The sequence below is a fragment of the Aristolochia californica genome, unplaced genomic scaffold, assembly GCF_029961685.1.
Source record: "Aristolochia californica isolate CCGP_79_NKW_82.1479 unplaced genomic scaffold, dmAriCali1.0.hap1 SCAF_10, whole genome shotgun sequence".
NCBI classification, from domain to species: Eukaryota; Viridiplantae; Streptophyta; class Magnoliopsida; order Piperales; family Aristolochiaceae; genus Aristolochia; species Aristolochia californica.
The window spans coordinates 12,285,339-12,301,345 of NW_027181771.1; positions in this window are offsets into that span (position 1 = coordinate 12,285,339).

The window sequence follows — 16,007 nt, forward strand, 5'->3', positions numbered from 1 at the left end:
GCACTTGTGCATTTCCACTTTGGATGTTCAATATTTTTTCATATCCAAACTAGTCCCACTTTTCTCATAAACAAAACGATCACAACAAAATCAAAATTTTAGATATGATAAATGTAAGTGACGAAAATTATTTCATGCACTAAAAATGAACTCCAATGTTTTTTTATCCATTTTTCTGAAATTCGACTTGTACAACCCCTAATAGCTTGGTGGATTTTTATAAGAAAGAGATTTCTAATTGATCCTAACATGTTTTAAATGTGGTGGATATGCATGCCCAAAACATGTTGAAGATGCAAATGACCTAACGATCCAAAAATTTCACATAGTACAAAAAAATTAAATTCTCAAGTAAACGTGTTGTTGGACATTTAGGAGAGCCAAACAACCAACTTTTTGCCTATCCTTCAAAAACACAGATACTTTTTGGAATTATCTCTCTCAGCATTTGTGCATTTCCATTTTGGATGTTCAATTTCTTTTAAATCCAACTTGACCCAGTTTTTTCATAAACAAACCGATCACAACAAAATGAAAATTTTAGATATGAGAAAATGTAAGTGAAGAAAATTATTTGACGTACTAAAAATGAACTAAGTAGTTTATTTATCCATGTTTTGGAAATTCCACTAGTACAACCCCTAATAGCTTCGTGAAATTTTATAAGAAAGAGAATTCTAATTGATCCTAACATGTTTTAAATGTGGTGGATATGCATGCCAGAAACATGTTGAAGATGCAAATGACCTAATGATCCAAAAATTTCATGGAGTAGAAAATAACTTAAATTCTCAAGTTAACGTGTGGTTGGATATTTACCGAAGCCAGACAACCCAATTTTTTCCTATCCTTCAAAATCACAGATACTTTTTGGAATTATATTTCTCAACATTTGTGCATTTCCATTTTGGATGTTCAATTTTTTTTCAAATCCAAACCTCTCCAACTTTTTTCGTAAACAAAACGATCACAACAAAGTGAAAATTTTAGTTATGATAAATGTAAGTGAAGAAAATTATTTCATACACTAAAAATGAAGTCCAAAGCTTTTTTTATCCTTGTTTGGGAAATTCCACTAGTACAACCCCTAATAGCTTGGTGGAATATTTTAAGAAAGAGATTTGTAATTGATCCTAACATGTTTTAAATGTGGTGGATATGCATGCCAGAAACATGTTGATAATGCAAATGACCTAATGATCCAAAAATTTCAAGGAGTAAAAAAAATTAAATCCTCAAGTTGTCGTGTGGTTGGATATTTACCTGAGCCAAAGAACCCACCTTTTACCTATCGTTCAACATCACAGATACTTTTTGAAATTTTCTCTCTCAGCATTTGTGCATTTCCATTTTGGATGTTCAATTTTTTTTCAAATCCAAATTTGTCCCACATATCTCGTAAACAAAACGATCACAACAAAATGAAAATTTTAGAGTTCATGTAACCAAAACAATTTGAAAACTATAATAAATGTAAGTAAAGAAAATTATTTCACGCACTAAAAATGAACTCCAAAGTTTTGTTAACCATGTTTGGAAAATTCCACTAGTACAACCCCTAATAGCTTCATGGAATTTTATATGAAAGAGATTCCTAATTGATCCTAACATGATTTAAATGTCTTGGATATGTATGCCAGAAACATCTTGAAGATGCAAATGACCAAATGATCTAAAAATTTCAAGAAGCAGAAAAAATTAAATTCTCAAGTTAAAGTGTGGTTGGATATTTACTAGAGCCAAACAACCCACCTTTTGCCTATCCTTCAAAATCAGAGATACTTTTTGGAATTATCTCTCTCAACATTTGTGCATTTCTATTTTGGTTCTTCAATTTTTTTCCAAATCCAAACTTGTCCCACTTTTCTCGTGAACAAAACGATCAATACAATATGAAAATTTTAGATATGATAAATGTAAGTGAAGAAATTTATTTCGCGCACTAAAAATGAACTCCAAAGTTTTGTTATCCATGTTTGGGAAATTCCACTAGCAGAACCCTTAATAGCCTGGTGGAATTTTATAAGAAAGAAAATTCTAATTGATCCTGATATTTTTCAAATGTGGGGGGTATGCCTGCCAGAAACTTGTTGAAGATGCAATTGACCTAATGATCAAAAAATTTCATGGACTAAAATAATTAAAATCTAAAGTTATCGTGTGGTTGGATATTTAGTAGAGCCAAACAACCCACGTTTTGCCTATCCTTCAAAATCACAGATAGTTTTTGAAATTATCACTCTCAGCATTTGTGCATTTCCATTTTGGATGTTCAATTTTTTTCAAATCCAAACTTGTCCCTCTTTTCTCGCAAACAAAACGATCACAACAAATTGAAAATTTTAGAGTTCATGTAACCAAAAAAACTTGAAAACTATAATAAATTTAAGTGAAGAAAATTATTTCACGCACTAAAAATGAACTCCAAAGTTTTGTTCTCCATGTTTGGGAAATTCCACTAGTGCAACCCCTCATAGCTTGGTGGAATTTTATAAGAAAGAGATTTCAAATTGATCCTAACATGTTTTAAATGTGGTGGGTATGCATGCCAGAAACATGTTGATGATGCAAATGACCTAATGATCCAAAAATTTCAAAGAGTAGAAAAAAATTAAATTCTCAAGTTAACGTGTGCTTCGATATTTACCAGAGCCGAACAACCCACTTTTTGCCTTTCCTTCAAAATCACATATACATTTTGGAATTATCTCTCTCAGCATTTCTGCATTTCCATTTTGGATGTCCAATTTTTTTTCAAATCCAAACTTGTCCCACTTTTCTCGTGAACAAAATGATCACAACAAAATGAAAATTTTGGAGTTCATGTATGCAAAAAAATTTGAAAACTATAATAAATGTAAGTGAAGTAAAATATTTCACTCTCTAAAAATAAACCCCAAAGTTTTGTTATCGATGTTTGGGAAATTCCACTAGTACAACCCCTAATGGCTCTATGGAATTTTATAAGAAAGAGATTTCTAATATCCTAACATGTTGTCAATGTGGTGGATATGCATGCCAGAAACATGTTGAAGATGCAAATGACCTAATGATCCAAAAATTTGGAGAAGAAAAAAATTTAATTCTCAAGTTAACGTGTTGTTGGATATTTACCAGAGCCAAACAACGTACTTTTTGCCTATCCTTCAAAATCACAGATACTTTTTGGAATTTTATCCTCAACATTTTATCATTTACATTATGGATGTTTAATTTTTTTTCAAATCCAAACTTGTCCCACTTTCCTCGTAAACAAAACGATCACAAAAAAATGAAAATTTTGGAGTTCATGTATGCAAAAAAAATTGAAAACTATAATAAAAGTAAGCGAAAAAAATTATTTCACCCACTAAAAATGAGCTCCATGGTTTTGTTATCCATGTTTGGGAAATTCCCCTAGTACAACCCCTAATAGCTTCGTGGTATTTTACATGAAAAAGATTTCTGATTGATCCTAGCATGTTTTAAATGTGGTGGATATGCAAGCCAAAAACATGTTGATGATGCAAATGACCTAATAATCCAAAAATTTCAACGCGTAGAAGAAAATTAAATTCTCAAGTTAACTTGTGGTTCGATATTTACCAGAGCCAAACAACCCACTTTTTGCCTATCCATCAAAATCCGAGATACTTTTTGGAATTATCTCTATCACAATTTGTGCATTTCAATTTTGGATGTTCAATTGTTTTTTCAAATCCAAACTTGTCCCACTTTTCTTGTAAACAAAACGATCACAACAAAATGAAAATTTTAGATATAATAAATGTATGTGAAGAAAATTTTTTGATGCACTAAAAATGAACTCCAAAGTTTTGTTATTCATGTTTGGGAAATTCCACTAGTACAACCCCTAATAGCTTGGTGTAATTTTATTAGAAAGAGAATTCTAATTGATCCTAACATGTTTTGAATGTGGTGGGTATGCAAGCCAGAAACATGTTGAAGATGCAAATGACCTAACGATCGAAAAATTTCAAGGATTGTAAAAAGTTAAATTCTCATGTTAACATGAGGTTGGATATTTACAAGAGCCAAACAACCCACTTTTTGCCTATCCTTCAAAATCACAGATACTTTTTGAAGTTATCTCTCTCAGCATTTGAGCACTTCCATTCTGGATGTTCAATTTTTTTTCAAATCCAAACTTGCCCCACTTTTCTCGTAAACAAGACGGTCACAACAAAATGAAAATTTTAGAGTTCATGTATGCAAAAAAAACTTGAAAACTATAATAAACGTAAGTGAAGAAAATTATTTCACGCATTAAAAATGAACTCCTAAGTTTTTTTATCCATGTTTGGGAAATTCCACTAGTACAACCCCTAATAGCTTGGTGGAATTTTATAAGCAAGAGATTTCTGATTAATCCTAACTTGTTTTAAATGTGGTGGATATTCATACCAAAAAAATGTTGAAGATGCAAATGACCTCATGATCCAAAAATTTCAAAGGAGTAAAAAAAAAATTAAATTCTCAAGTTAACGTGTGGCTAGATATTTACCAGAGCCAAACAACCCACTTTTTGCCTATCCTTCAAAATCACATATACTTTTTGGAATTATCTCTCTCAGCATTTGTGCATTTCCATTTTGGATGTTCAATTTTTTTTCAAATCCAGACTTGTCCCACTTTTCTCTTAAAAAAAACTATCACAACAAAATGAAAATTTTAGAGTTCATGTACGCCAAAAAATTTTAAAACTATAATAAATGTAAGTGAAAAAAATTATTTCATGCAATAAAAATGAACTCTAAAGTTTTGTTACCCATGTTTGGGAAATTCCACTAGTACAACCCCTAATAGCTTGGTGGAATTTTATAAGGAAGAGATTTCTAATTAATCCTAACTTGTTTTAAATGTGGTGGATATGCATGCCAGAAACATGTTGAAGATGTAAATGACCTAATGATCCAAAAATTTCAAGGTGTAGAAAAAAATTAAATTCTCAAGTTAACGTGTGGTGTGACATTTACCAGAGCCAAACAACCCACTTTTTGCCTATCCTTCAAAATCAAAGATACTTTTTGGAATTATCTCTCTTAGCATTTGTGCATTTCCATTTTGGATGTTCAATTTCTTTTCCAATCCATACTTGTCTCACTTTTCTCGTAAACAAAACTATCACAACAAAATGAAAATTTTAGAGTTCATGTATGCCAAAAAATTTAAAACTATAAAAAATGTAAGTGAAAAAAATTATTTCACACACTAAAAATGAGCTCCATAGTTTTTTTGCCTATGTTTTGGAAATTCCACTAGTACAACCCCTAATAGCTTTGTGGAATTTTATATGAAAGAGATTTCTAACTGATCCTAACATGTTTTAAATGTGGTGGATATGGATGCCAGAAACATGTTGAAGATGTAAATGACTTAATGATGCATAAATTTCAAGGAGTAGAAAAATATTAAATTCTCAAGTTAATGTGTGGTTGGGTATTTACTAGAGCCAACAACCCACTTTTTGCCTATCCTTAAGAATCAAAGATACTTTCTTTAATTATCTCTCTCAGCATTTGTGCATTTCCATTTTGGATGTTCAATATTTTTTCAAATCCAAACTAGTCCCACTTTTCTCGTAAACAAAACGATCACAACAAAATGAAAATTTTAGATATGATAAATGTAAGTGAATAAAATTATTTTACGCACTAAAAATGAACTCCAAAGTTTTTTTTATCCATGTTTTGGAACTTCCACTTGTGAAACTAATAGATTGGTGGATTTTTATAAGAAAGTGATTTCTAATTGATCCTAACATGTTTTAAATGGGGTGGATATGCATGCCAAAAACATGTTGAAGAGGCAAATGACCTCATGATCCAAAAATTTCAAGGAGTAGAAAAAAATTAAATTCTCAAGTAAACGTGTTGTTGGATATTTACTAGTGCCAAACAACCAACTTTTTGCCTATCCTTAAAAAACACAGATACTTTTTTGAATTATCTCTCTCAGAATTTGTACATTTCCATTTTGGATGTTCAATTTTTTTTTTAATCCAAACTTGACGCACTTTTCTAGTAAACAAAACGATCACAATAAAATGAAAATTTTAGAAATGAGAAAATGTAAGTGAAGAAAATTATTTGACGCTCTAAAAATGAACTCCAAAGTTTAGTTATCCATGTTTCAAAAATTTCACTAGTACAACCCCTAATAGCTTCATGAAATTTTATAAGAAAGAGAATTCTAATTGATCCTAACATGTTTTAAATGTGGTGGATATGCAAGCCAAAAACATGTTGAACATGCAAATGACGTAATGATCCAAAAATTTCATGGAGTAGAAACAAACTTAAATTCTCAAGTTAACATGTGGTTGGATATTTACCGGAGCCAGACAACCCAATTTTTGCCTATCCTTCAAAATCACAGATACTTTTTGGAATTATATCTCTCAACATTTGTACATTTCCATTTTGGATGTTCAATTTTTTTTCAAATCCAAACTTGTCCCACTTTTCTCGTGAACAAAATGAAAATTTTGGAGTTCATGTATGCAAAAAAAATTGAAAACTATAATAAATGTAAGTGAAGTAAAATATTTCACTCTCTAAAAATAAACCCCAAAGTTTTGTTATCGATGTTTGGGAAATTCCACTAGTACAACCCCTAATGGCTCTGTGGAATTTTATAAGAAAGAGATTTCAAATATCCTAACATGTTGTCAATGTGGTGGATATGCATGCCAAAAACATGTTGAAGATGCAAATGACCTAATGATCCAAAAATTTGAAGGAGTAGAAAAAAATTTAATTCTCATGTTAACGTGTTGTTGGATATTTACCAGAGCCAAACAACGCACTTTTTGCCTATCCTTCAACATCACATATACTTTTTGGAATTTTATCTCTCAAATTTTTTGCATTTACATTATGCATGTTCAATTTTTTTTCAAATCCAAACTTGTCCCACTTTCCTCGTAAACAAAACGATCACAAAAAAATGAAAATTTTGGAGTTCATGTATGCAAAAAAATTAGAAAACTATAATAAAAGTAAGTGAAACAAATTATTTCACACACTAAAAATGAGCTATATGGTTTTGTTATCCATGTCTGGGAAATTCCCCTAGTACAACCCCTAATAACTTCGTGGTATTTTTCATGAAAAAGATTTCTGATTGATCCTAGCATGTTTTAAATGTGGTGGATATGCATGCCAAAAACATGTTGATGATGCAAATGACCTATAATCCAAAAATTTCAAGGCGTAGAAGAAAATTAAATTCTCAAGTTAACGTGTTGTTCGATATTTACCAGAGCCAAACAACCCACTTTTTGCCTATCCATCAAAATCCGAGATACTTTTTGGAATTATCTCTATCAGAATTTGTACATTTCCATTTTGGATGTTCAATTTTTTTTCAAATCCAAACTTGTCCCACTTTTCTTGTAAACAAAACTATCACAACAAAATGAAAATTTTAGATATAATAAATGTATGTGAAGAAAATTTTTTGACGCACTAAAAATGAACTCCAAAGTTTTGTTATCCATGTTTGGGAAATTCCACTAGTACAACCCCTAATAGCTTGGTGTAATTTTATTAGAAAGAGAATTCTAATTGATCCTAACATGTTTTGAATGTGGTGGGTATGCAAGCCAGAAACATGTTGAAGATGCAAATGACCTAACGATCGAAAAATTTCAAGGATTGTAAAAAGTTAAATTCTCATGTTAACATGAGGTTGGATATTTACAAGAGACAAACAAGCCACTTTTTGCCTATCCTTCAAAATCACAGATACTTTTTAAAATTATCTCTCTCAGCATTTGAGCACTTCCATTTTGGATGTTCAATTTTTTTCAAATCCAAACTTGTCCCACTTTTCTCGTAAACAAAACGATCACAAAAAAATAAAAATTTTAGAGTTCATGTATGCAAAAAAAACTTGAAAACTTTAATAAACGTAAGTGAAGAAAATTATTTCACGCACTAAAAATTAACTCCTAAGTTTTGTTATCCATGTTTGGGAAATTCCACTAGTACAACCCCTAATAGCTTGATGGAATTTTATAAGCAAGAGATTTCTAATTAATCCTAACTTGTTTTAAATGTGGTGGATATTCATGCCAAAAAAATGTTGAAGATGCAAACGACCTCATGATCCAAAAATTTCAAAGGAGTAGAAAAAAATTAAATTCTCAAGTTAACGTGTGGCTGGATATTTACCAGAGCCAAACAACCCACTTTTTGCCTATCCTTCAAAATCACATATACTTTTTGGAATTATCTCTCTCAGCATTTGTGCATTTCCATTTTGGAAGTTCAATTTTTTTTCAAATCCATACTTGTCCCACTTTTATCGTAAAAAAAACTATCACAACAAAATGAAAATTTTAGAGTTCATGTATGCCAAAAAATTTTAAAACTATAATAAATGTAAGTGAAAAAAATTTATTTCATGCACTAAAAATGAACTCCATAGTTTTGTTATCCATGTTTGTGAAATTCCACTAGTACAACCCCTAATAGCTTGGTGGAATTTTATAAGCAAGAGATTTCTAATTAATCGTAACTTGTTTTAAATGTGGTGGATATGCATGCCAAAAACATGTTGAAGATGCAAATGACCTAATGATCCAAAAATTTCAAGGTGTAGAAAAAAATTAAATTTTCAAGTTAACGTGTGGTTGGGCATTTACCAGAGCCAAACAACCCACTTTTTGCCTATCCTTCAAAATCAAAGATACTTTTTGGAATTATCTCTCTTAGCATTTGTGCATTTCCATTTTGGATGTTCAATTTTTTTTCAAATCCATACTTGTCTCACTTTTCTCGTAAACAAAACTATCACAACAAAATGAAAATTTTAGAGTTCATGTATGCCAAAAAATTTTAAAACTATAATAAATGTAAGTGAAAAAAATTATTTCACGCACTAAAAATGAGCTCCATAGTTTTTTTATCCTTGTTTTGGAAATTCCACTGGTACAACCCCTAATAGCTTGGTGGAATTTTATATGAAAGAGATTTCTAACTGATCCTAACATGTTTTAAATGTGGTGGATATGCACGCCAGAAACATGTTGAAGATGTAAATGACCTAATGCTGCATAAATTTCAAGGAGTAGAAAAATATTAAATTCTCAAGTTAAAGTGTGGTTGGATATTTACTAGAGCCAAACAACCCACTTTTTGCCTATCCTTAAGAATCAGAGATACTTTCTTTATTTATCTCTCTCAGCATTTGTGCATTTCCATTTTGGATGTTCAATAATTTTTCAAATCCAAACTAGTCCCACTTTTCTCGTAAAAAAACGATCACAACAAAATGAAAATTTTAGTAATGATAAATGTAAGTGAAGAAAATTATTTTACGCATTAAAAATGAACTCCAAAGTTTTTTCTATCCATGTTTTGGAAATTCCACTTGTACAACTAATAGATTGGTGGATTTTTATAAGAAAGAGATTTCTAATTGATCCTAACATGTTTTAAATGTGGTGGATATGCATGCCAAAAACATCTTGAAGATGCAAATGACCTCATGATCCAAAAATTTTAAGGAGTAAAAAAAAATTAAATTCTCAAGTAAACGTGTTGTTGGATATTTACTAGTGCCAAACAACCAACTTTTTGCCTATCCTTCAAAAACACAGACACTTTTTGGAATTATCTCTCTCAGCATTTGTGCATTTCCATTTTGGATGTTCAATTTTTTTTTAAATTCAAACTTGATGCACTTTTCTCGTAAACAAAACGATCACAATAAAATGAAATTTTAGAAATGAGAAAATGTAAGTGAAGAAAATTATTTGACGATCTAAAAATGAACTCCAAAGTTTAGTTATCCATGTTTCAAAAATTCCACTAGTACAACCCCTAATAGCTTCGTGAAATTTTATAAGAAAGAGAATTCTAATTGATCCTAGCATGTTTTAAATGTGGTGGATATGCAAGCCAGAAACATGTTGAAGATGCAAATGACCTAATGATCCAAAAATTTCATGGAGTAGAAACAAACTTAAATTCTCATGTTAATGTGTGGTTGGATATTTACCGGAGCCAGACAACCCAATTTTTGCCTATCCTTCAAAATCACAGATACTTTTTGGAATTATATCTCTCAACATTTGTGCATTTCCATTTTGGATGTTCAATTTTTTTTCAAATCCAAACCTTTCCAACTTTTCTCATAAACAAAACGATCACAACAAAGTGAAAATTTTAGTTAAGATAAATGTAAGTAAAGAAAAAAATTTCACGCACTAAAACTGAAGTCCATAGTTTTTTTTATCTTTGTTTTGGAAATTCCACTTGTACAACCCCTAATAGCTTGGTGAAATTTTTTAAGAAAGAGATTTTTAATTGATCCTAACATGTTTTAAATGTGGTGGATATGCATGCCAGAAACATGTTGATGATGCAAATGACCTAATGATCCAAAAATTTCAAGGAGTACAAAAAATTCAATTCTCAATTTAAAGTGTGGTTGGATATTTACAGGAGCCAAACAATCCACTTTTTACCAATACTTCAAAATCACAGATACTTTTTGGAATTATCTCCCTCAGCATTTGTGCATTTCCATTTGGGAAGTTCAATTTTTTTCCAAATCCAAACCTGTCAAACTTTTCTCGTAAACAAAACGATCACAACAAAAAGAAAATTTTAGGTATGATAAAAGTAAGTAATGAAAATTATTTCACGCACTAAAAATGAACTCCAAAGTTTTGTTATCCATGTTTGGAAAATTCCACTAGTACAACCCCTAATAGCTTGAGGGATTTTTACAAGAAAAGAGAATTCTAATTGTTCCAAACATCTTTCAAGTGTGGTGGGTATGCAACGCAGAAACATGTTGAAGATGCAATTGATCTAATGATCCAAAAATTTTGAGTAAAAAAATATTAAATTCTCAAGTTAACGTGTGGTTGGATATTTACAAGAAGCAAACAACCCACTTTTTGCCTATCCTTCAAAATCAAAGACACTTTTTGGAATTATCTCTCTCAGCATTTGTGCATTTCCATTTTGGATGTTCATTTATTTTTCATATCCAAAGTTGTCCCACGTTTCTCGTCAACAAAATGAAAATTTAAGAGTTCAACTAACCAAAAAAATTTGAAAACTATAATAAATGTAAGTGAAGAAAATTATTTCACACGCTAAAAATGAACACCAAAGTTTTGTTATCCATGTTTGGGAAATTCCACTAGTACAACCCCTAATAGCTTGGTGGAATTTTATAAGAAAGATATTTCTAATTGATCCTAACATGTTTTAAATGTGGTGGATATGCATGCCAAAAACATGTTGACGATGCAAATGACCCAATGATAAAAAAATTACAAGGAGCAGAAAAAAATTAAATTCCCAAGTTAACGTGTGGTTGGATATTTACCAGAGCCAAACAACCCACTTTTTGCCTTTCCTTCAAAATCACAAAGACTTTTTGGAATTATCTCTCTCAGCATTTGTGCATTTCCATTTTGAATGTTCAATTCTTTTTAAAAATCCAAACATGTCCCACTCTTCTCGTAAACAAAACGATCACAACAAAATGAAAATTTTAGAGTTCATGTATGCAAAAAAATTGAAAACTAGAATAAATGTAAGTGAAGAAAATTATTTCATGTACTAAAAATGAACTCCAATGTTTTGTTATCCTTGTTTAAGAAATTCCAGTATTACAGCCACTAATAGCTTGGTGGAATTTTATAAGAAAGAGATTTCTAATTGATCCTAACATGTTTTAAATGTGCTGAATATGCATGCCAGAAACATGTTGAAGATGCAAATGACCTAATGATCAAAAAATTTCAATGTATAGAAAAAAATTAAATTCTCAAGTTAACGTGTGGTTGGATATTATCCAGAGCCAAACAACCCACCTTTTGCCTATCCTTCAAAATCACATATACTTTTTGGAATTATCTCTTTCAACATTTGTGGTTTTCAATTTTGGATGTTCATTTATTTTTCAAATCCAAAGTTGTCCCACTTTTCTCGTCAACAAAATGATCACAACAAAATGAAAATTTAAGAATTCGTGTAACCAAAAAAATTTGAAAACTATAATAAATTTAAGTGAAAAAAATTATTTCACACACTAAAAATGAACACCAAAGTTTTGTTATCCATGTTTGGGAAATTCCACTAGTACAACCCCTAATAGCTTGGTGGAATTTTATAAGAAAGATATTTCTAATTGATCCTAACATGTTTTAAATGTGGTGGATATGCATGCCAAAAACAAGTTGAAGATGCAAATGACCCAATGGTAAAAAAATTACGAGCAGAAAAAAATTAAATTCCCAAGTTAACGTGTGGTTGGATATTTACCAGAGTCAAACAACCCACTTTTTGCCTTTCCTTCAAAATCACAGAGACTATTTGGAATTATCTCTCTCAGCATTTGTGCATTTCCATTTTGGATGTTCAATTTTTTTTTTAAATCCAAACATGTCCCACTCTTCTCGTAAACAAAACGATCACAACACAATGAAACTTTAGAGTTCATGTATGAAAAAAAATTGAAAACTATAATAAATGTAAGTGAAGAAAATTATTTCATGTACTAAAAATGAACTCCAATGTTTTGTTATCCTTGTTTGGGGAATTCCATTATTACAGCCACTAATAGCTTGGTGGAATTTTATAAGAAAGAGATTTCTAATTGATCCTAAGATGTTTTAAATGTGGTGGATATGCATGCCAGTAACATGTTGAAGATGCAAATGACCTAATGATCCAAAAATTTCAATGTGAGAAAAAAATTAAATACTCAAGTTAACGTGTGGTTGGATATTAACCAGAGCCAAACAACCCACCTTTTGCCTATCCTTCAAAATCACATATACTTTTTGGAATTATCTCTCTCAACATTTGTGCATTTCCATTTTGGATGTTCATTGTTTTTCAAATCCAAACTTGTCCCACTTTTCTCGTAAACAAAACGATCTCAGCAAAATGAAAATTTTAGATATGATAAATGTAAGTGAAGAAAATAATTTCACGCACTAAAAATGAACTCCAAAGTTTTGTTATCCATCTTTCGTAAATTCCACTAGTACAAAACCCCTAATAGCTTGGTGGATTTTTATAAGAAAGAGAATTCTAATTGATCCTAACATGTTTTAAATGTGGTGAGTATGCATGCCAGAAACATGTTGAAGATGCAAGTGACCTAATGATCGAAAAATTTCAAGGTGTAAAAAAAATTAAATTCTCAAGTTAACGTGTGGTTGGATATTTACCAGAGCCAAACAACCTAGTTTTTGCTTTTCCTTCAAAATCACATATACTTTTTGGAATTATATCTCTCACATTTTTGCATTTCCATTTTGGATATTTATTTTTTTTTCAAATCCAAGCCTGTCCCACTTTTCTCGTAATCAAAACGATCACAACAAAATGAAAATTTTAGATATGGTAAATGTAACTGAAGAAAATTATTTCCTATACAAAAAATGAACTCCAAAGTTTTCTTTATCCATGTTTGGGAAATTCCACTTGTACAACCCCTAATAACTGTGGAATTTTATAAGAAAGAGATTTCTAATTGATCCTAACATGTTTTAAATGTGGTGGATATGCATGCAAGAAACATGTTGATGATGCAAATGACCTAATCATCCAAAAATTTTGAGGAGAACAAAAAATTAAATTCTGAAGTTAACGTGAGGGAGAATATTTACCAGAGCCAAACAACCCACTTTTTACCTATCGTTCAAAATCATAGATACCTTTTTGAATTATCTCTCTCAGCATTTGTGCATTTCTATTTTGGATGTTCAATTTTTTTTCAAATCCAAACTTGTCCCACTCTAGTAAACAAAACAATAACAACAAAAAGAAAATTTTAGAATGATAAATGTAAGTGAAGAAAATTATCTCACACACTGAAAATGAACTCCAAAGTTTTGTTATCCATGTTTGGGAAATTCCACTAGTACTACCCCTAATGGCTTCGTGGATTTTTATAAGAAAACAATTTTGAATTAATCCTAACATGTTTTAAATGTGGCGGTTATGCCTGCCAGAAACATGTTGAAGATGCAAATGACCTAATGATCTAAAAATTTCAATAAGTAGAAAAAAATTAAATTGTCAAGTTAACGTGTGGTTGTATATTTACCAGAGGCAAACAACCCACTTTTTGCCTATCCTTCAAAATCACAGATACTTTTTTGAATTATCTCTCTCAGCGTTTGTCCATTTCCATTTCTGATGTTCAATTTTTTTTCAAATCCAAACACTTTCCACTTTTCTCCTAAACAAAACGATCGCAACAAAGTGAAAATTTTAGATATGAAAAATTTAAGTGAAGAAAATTATTTCACGCACTAAAAATGAACTCCAAAGTTTTGTTATCCATGTTTCGGAATTTCCACTAGTACCACCCCTAATAGCATGGTGGAATTTTATAAGAAATAGATTTCTAATTGATCCTAACATGTTTTAAATATGGTGGATATGCATGCAAGAAACAATGTGATGATGCAAATGACCTAATGATCCAAAAATTTCAATGAGAAGAAAAAATTAAATTCTCAAGTTAACGTGTGGGTGAATATTTACCCGAGGCAAACAACCCAGTTTTTGCCTATCCTTCAAAATCACAGATACTTTTTGGAATTATCTCTCTCAGCATTTGGGCATTTCTATTTTGGATGTTCAATTGTTTTTCAAATCCAAACTTGTCCAACTTTTCTAGTAAACAAAACGATAACCACAAAATGAAAATTTTAGAATGATAAATGTAAGTGAAGAAAATTATATCACGCACTGAAAATGAACTCCAAAGTTTTATTATCCATGTTTCAGAAATTCCACTAGTACAACTCCTAATAGCATGGTGGAATTTTATAAGAAAGAGAATTCTAATATATCCTAACATGTCTTAAATGAGGTGGGTATTCTTACCAGAAACATGTTGAAGATGCAAATGACCTAATGATCCAAAAAGTTAAAGGAGTGAAAAAAAATTAAATTCTCAACTTAACGTGTGGTTCGATATTTAACAGAGCCAAATAACCCACTTTTAGCTTATCCTTCAAACTCACAGATACTTTTTTAAATTATCTCTCTCAGCATTTTTGCATTTCCATTTTTGATGATCAATTTTTTTCAAATCAAAATTTGTCGCACTTTTCTCGAAAACAAAACGATCACAACAAAATAAAAATTTTAGATATGATAAATGTAAGTGAAGAAAATTATTTCACGCACTAAAAATGAACTCCAAAGTTTTGTTGTCTATGTTTAGGAAATTCCATTAGTACAACCCCTTATAGCATGGTGAAATTTTATAAGAAAGAGAATTCTAATTGATCCTAACATATTTTAAATGTGGTGGGTGTGCATGCCAGAAACATGTTGAAGATGCAAGTGACCTAATGATCCAAAAATTTCAAGGAGTAAAAAAAAAAAAAAATTTCAAGTTAACGTGTGGTTGGATATTTACCAGAGCCAAACAACCCACTTTTTGCCTATCATTCAAAATCACAGATACTTTTTGAAATTATCACTCTCAGCATTTGTGCATTTCCATTTTGGATTTTTCAATTTTTTTCAAATCCAAACTTGTCCCACTTTTCTCGTAATCAAAACGATCACAACAAAATAAAAATTTAAGAGTTCATGTAAGCAAAAAAAATTGAAAACTATAATAACTCTAATCGAAGAAAATTATTTCACGCACTAAAAATGAACTCCAAAGTTTTGTCATCCATGTTTGGCAAATTCCCCTAGTACAACACCTAATAGCTTGGTGGAATTTTATAAGAAAGATAATTCTAATTGATCCTAACATGTTTTAAATGTGGTGGGTATGCATGCCAGAAGCATTTGAAGATGCAAATGACCTAATGATCAAAAATTTTCAACGAGTAAAAAAAAATAAAAAATTTCAAGTTAACGTGTGGTTGGATATTTACCAGAGCCAAACAACCCACTTTTTGCCTATCCTTCAAAATTACAGATACTGTTTGAAATTATCACTCTTAGCATTTGTTCATTTCCATTTTGGATTTTCAATTTTTTCAAATCCAAACT